Below are 6,000 nucleotides of genomic sequence, written 5' to 3'. Positions count from 1 at the left end.
TTTCAAGACATCCAGCACTTCCTCCTCATATGGACATTTCTCAACGTGTAACCATCTATTTTCTGATATTCTATATCGTCCATATCCGTTTCCACAGTAAATACTTATGCAAAATACTCGTTTAGTATCTCCCACATTTTCTCGCCTTGCTGATCTTTGAGGGGCCCTATTCTCTCCCTAGTTATGATTTTGTCATTAATGTATTTGTAAAAACCCTTTGGATTCTCCTTAATTCTACTTGCTACAGCTATCTCATGTCCCCCTTTTGCCCTCCTGATTTCCCTCTTAAGTATACTCCTACTGCCTTTATATTCTTCTAAGGATTCGCTCGATTTAACCTGTCTATACCTGACACATGCTTCCTTCTTTTTATTAACCAAACCCTTTAGTCATCCAGCATTCCTTATACCTACCAGCCTTTCCACTCATCCTAACAGGAACATATTTTCTCTGGATTCTTGTTATCTCATTTCTGAAGACTTCCCATTTTCCAGCCGTCCGTTTACCTGTGAATATCTGCCCCCAATCAAATTTTGAAAGTTCTTGCCTAAAACTGTCAAAATTGGTCCTTCTCCAATTTTCTACTTCAACTTTTAGATCTGGCCTACCCTTTTCCATAATTACTTTAAATCTAACAGAATTATGGCAGCTGGCCCCAAAGTGCACGTCCACTGACACCTCAGTCACCTGCCCTGCCTTTTTTTCCCTCGGGTGGGTCAAGTTTTGCACCTTCTCTAGTACGTTCGTCCACATACTGAATCAGAAAATTTTCTTGTACACACTTAACAAATTGCTCTCCATCTCGACCCTTAAGGCTATGGCAGACCCAGTCTATATTTGGAAAGGTAAAATCTCCTACCATAATCACCCTACTTTCTTACAGATAGCTGAGATCACCTTACAAGTTTGTTTCTCAATTTCCCTCTCACTATTAGGGGGTCTACAATACAATCCCAATAAGGTGATCATCCCGTTCTCATTTCTCAGTTCTACCCAAATAACTTCCCTGGATATATTTCCAGGAATATCCTCCCTCAGTACAGCTGTAATGCTAACCCTAATCAAAAATGCCACTCCCCCTCCTCTCCTGCCTCTCTTTCTATCTTTCCTGTCGCATTTGTATCCTGGAACATTTAGCTGACAGTCCTGCAAATCCCTGAGCCATGTTTCTGTAATTGCTATGATATCCCAGTCCCATGTTCCTAACCATGCCCTGAGTTCATCTGCTTTCCCTGTTTGGATCTTGCATTTAAATAATGCAGTTTACTTTATTAGTACTACCTTGTATTTCCCTGCCCTGACTGTTGCACTTGTTTCTGTTCGCAGTTGTACCAATCTCAGATTGATCTATTTCCTCACTATCTCCCTGCCCCCCTCCACCCCCACCCCCCCTTACTCGATTAAACCCTCCCGAGCAGCTCAAGCAAATATCCCTGCTAGCATATTCGTCCCCTTCCAATTTAGGTGCAATCTGTCCTTCTGGTATAGGTCCCTTCTACCCCAAAAGAGATTCCAACGATCTAAAAATGCAAATCGTTCTCCCATACACCAGCTCCATAGCCATGCATTCATCTGCTCTATCCTCCTATTCCTGCTCTCACGAGCTCGCAGCACCAGGAGTAATCCAGATATTACAACTCTCGAGAACCTCCTTTTTAAATGTCTGCCTAACACACTGCAATCTCCGTCAAGATTCTCAAAATTTCCCTTCCTATATCGTTGGTTCCAATGTGGACAATGACCTCTTGCTGGCCCCTCTCCCCCGTGAGAATATTCTGCACCCTTTCTGAGACATCCTTGATCTTGGCACCAGGGAAGCAACACATCATTCTGTTTTTTTCTCTGCTGTCCACAGAAACGTCTGTCTGTTCCTCAGACTAGGGAGTCCCCTAACACAATTGACCTCATGGAATCCGACATACCCCTTGTTGCATTAGAGCCTGTCTCAATACCAGAAACTTGCCTGTTCATGCTATGTTCCCCTGTGAATCCATCACACTCCACATTTTCCAAAACAGCATATTTGTTTGAAATGGGGACAGCTCCAGAAGACTCCTGCACTAATTGCTTACCTCTCTTACGTTTCTTGGAGTTAACCCATCTATGTGACTGCATCTGAGACTTTCCCCCCTTCCTATAACTGTCATCCATCACATACTGTTGCTGTTACAAATTTTTCGTTGTCTCTAACTGTCTCTCCAATCGATCCATTCGATCTGATAGGATTCGCAACTAGAAGCATTTATTGCAGATATAGTCCGCAGTAACCCTCAAATCCTTTTTAAACTCCTACATCTGACAAGAAGTGCATATGATTCTACCACGGCCATTTGTGCTCCTTCACAATCTACAGACCCAGAAAAACAAAACTGTCTTGTTCCTCTACAAAACACTGCCCCAGGTTAAATTAATATTTATGGCTTATATTTTATGATTAATCAAGGGACATATCTCAAAAAACATATAATTAAGGAAGAATCCATTCTACTAAATTCTGAAGACTTTCTGTAGGACACAGTTAAAACAATTCACTTATCTGGCTGGGGACTTTGCCCAAACAGTTCCTCCAAACCAGTTGTAAATTTCACTGTTTGTTAATTTTTCTAGACGCACTCTGATCTCCAGCAATACATGAATTCAAACAGCAAAGGCAGTAACTGTGCAGGTACGCTATCCTGTCAGTTGCTTCCCCTCACCGTGTGCTTCCTTTGTATGTTCTTTTCCCTTTTAAAACTGCTGTTGCTTTGACTTTTTTCCCCAAAGTTCCAAACCAATGCAACAGCATACAAAGCAGAAATTGCTGCTCCTGGAATTTGGGGAAATCAGCTTCGACACCTAAAATACCTCAAAAAAGGAGCAGCTGTTACAGCCAGAAATGTTTTCCCGCCCAGACTTCTGAAAATCCAAATACACTACTTCCACTAGTTGTCCGTGGTCTATGCTGCAAGAAATAAATTCAAATAAGTTTGTCAGGCATGATTTCTCTTTCAGAAATGCATTGTGATTCTCTGCAACATTGCTGTTCATTTCTTAGTACCCAGTAAGACTTCTTATATAATGGATTCTAATTGTTTCCCTACATATGTCAAATTAATTGTTCTGCACTTCTCCACATTAACTCTTCTTCCCTGTGTACACAGATGGATCACGTTCACTACCTTCCAGTGATCTACAAGGGCTTATGGTCTTTGCAGGATCTACAGGAAAATAAAACACAGTCACTGACAGTTCAATTAATATGTTGTTTCATTTCTGACATTTTGATATAAAGTATATCTGGCCCATCAGACTTAGCAATGATCAATCTAGCTCCATTTTCAAGTACTACCTTGTTGCTGATATGAATTGACTTTATGTCTTTAGTTCCACAAATCCCAGGTGATTACTTGCTTTACACAGAGATTGCCTGGCGCTTTCTCCATGAAGACAGATGCAAACTAGATGGTTAGTTTCTCTGCCATTTCCTAGTTCCCCACAATGAATTGTCCTAACCCTTATACATTTCCACATTTGGCCTTACTTTTGTTTTCTTTGGTGCATGGATCCTAGATTTGAACAGTCTTTGTGTTTCCTGTTTGTTTTTATTTGAGCAGTCTGTGTGTTTCCTGTTTGTTTGTATTCATGTTCTTTTTGATTTACTTAACACTTTCTTCGGCCTTATTTTCAGCAAAGTAAATCTCTCAGAATGTTCAGGTTTGCACAATATCTGGAATTCTTCTGAAGCTGCTTCCTTAGATTTAATGCAATCATTAATTTCTTATGTAAACCATCAATGAGTCACCTTTCCTTTAATTGGTGTTTGTAACTTAGTGTTATATACGTATTTTTCAGACTTTACAGTATTTCTATCACTAATAGGCAAAGTCTGTCTCACACTAAATGTAATATTGTATTTTTCCAATTCACTTGAGCCTCTAGCCTTCGGGTTTCCATGATATTTGAGTGTAATGTTCAAACATTCTATATTGCTTGCAGGCGCCTTGTAAAATGCAACATATAATGTCACGATTGCCCAATAGGTTCCTCAGAGCACGGTAAGTAATTAGTCCTTCTGACCACACAACACCACGCCCGAAATAATCTGCTCTCTACTTTGGTTCATAACATACTCTTCAGCCTACCTCATACACACTTATGAAATGTATTTTTCACAGCATAAGCAATCATTTCGTTAACGCAGTTAAGTTGCAATTTTAGATCATTCAATATTACTGCAGCACCCACGATATTTGCATATCTAATTTCCAGAGAATCGGATGCACAACAGTTTTGGTTTAGATATGTAAGGCACCAATGTTTGTTCCTCCTTGTTGTTTGCAAGATCCACGCAAACATATTCTGAAGAAGCTGTGGGATGTGCTCTGTGCTGTTATTAGTGATAGACGTGGACAAGACATTGGGGAGGCTCACCCCGATGCTGAGATGATCTGAAGAATGCCCATCAATACAGGACAAACATCAATAACCTTCCCCGCTCGGCCAGGACAAATGTCTCCCTATTCTCTCTACTCCCTCACACTCTCTGTATATCTGTTACAGCAACTACGCCCAAACAAGGCTCTTGCTCCACCAGTCACGCTGTTGCATGCAACACTCTCTTTCCTTCACTCTCTCTGTCACTGAAAGCAAATCGAGATTGAATTTATTGTTTTGCCAACATTGAACCAGTGAGACAATTTGATGCTGACTATATAAAAATGCGAACATTTTGAAAATTGGGGAGGCAGCAGATGCAATCGAGACGGAGAAGCCTGGGATCAACCATCTTGTTCTGCAAGAAATTAGGAAATACTCACTATCATAGATATTTTTTCATATGAAACATATTCACAGTAAACAGAAATACGATGACCCAGGGAATTCAGCAGCCAGGAGAGTAACATCACAGAGGACGGCAGTGGCTGTGTGGTTTTTAAATCAAGTTGATGCAATCTTCATAAGTGTCTAATTGAAACAGCATATTGTTATAGAGGTGGGTGCAGTTGTGTGGTTGGGGTGGGGGTGGGAGCTGGATAAAGTTGTAAATAGTTGTGGTGTAATGTTCACTTTTACAGTTAAAAATAAATTGGCGTTATTTTCTTTAAATAATGGAATTTGGGAGTTCTCTGTCACTCATATTCTAATAGATTACGAGGTGAGTTGAGCTTTCCTGGATGTTTGGTTTAATTAATAGAGGCATTCGCCACCATGTCGTAACACTTGTAAAGACCAACAGAGAGCAAAAAAAAACAGAAGTAAGGAGTGAGAAGATTAAATAAAAAGAAAGACTGTAAGAGCTTCTTTCGACATGGAAAGGGCAAATTAGAGGCAAAAATGGGCATCTGATCGCTAGAAATTGACACAGGAGAGATAGTAATGTGGAACAAGGAAATGGCTGAGGAGCTGAAAAATTACTTGGTGTCAGTCTTCACGGTTGAAAACACGAGCAATATCCCAAACATTTAAAAGACTTAGTGTACAGACCTGAGTAAGGTGGCCATCACCTCAGAGAAGGTGCTGGGAAAACTGAAGGTAAGTAAATCACCTGGACCAGATGGACTCCACTCCAGATTTCTAAGGCAGATAGCTGATGAGACAGTGGAGGCGTTGGTGGTGATCATTCAGGAATCTCTCAAATCAGGGAGATTCCCAGTGGACTGGAAAATCGCTAACGTTATACCCCTATTTAAAAAAGGGAGTAAAGCAAAAAACGGAACATCACAGACTGTCTAATCAAAACTTGAGCTCTGGGTCAGATCCTGGAATCCATTGTGAAGGATGAGATTTCTGAATAGTTGGATGTGGATGGTAAAGTTACCATGGTTTCTTCGAGGGGAGGTCATGCCTGGAAAAGCTGCTAGAAAACCTTGAGGACGTAATGAGCAGCTTAGAACAAGGAGAGCCAATGGATGTCATCACCTGGACTTCCAGAAGGTCTTTGACAATGACTACTGAGTAAGCCAAGGGCCCATGGTACTAGAGCAAGGTGCTAGCATGGATAGAAATTTGGCTATCTGGCTG

This window comes from Chiloscyllium punctatum, chromosome 47 (assembly GCF_047496795.1).
Source record: "Chiloscyllium punctatum isolate Juve2018m chromosome 47, sChiPun1.3, whole genome shotgun sequence".
NCBI classification, from domain to species: domain Eukaryota; kingdom Metazoa; phylum Chordata; class Chondrichthyes; order Orectolobiformes; family Hemiscylliidae; genus Chiloscyllium; species Chiloscyllium punctatum.
The sequence above is the reverse complement of the archived record's forward strand: the minus strand, read 5'-3'. Positions refer to the sequence as shown.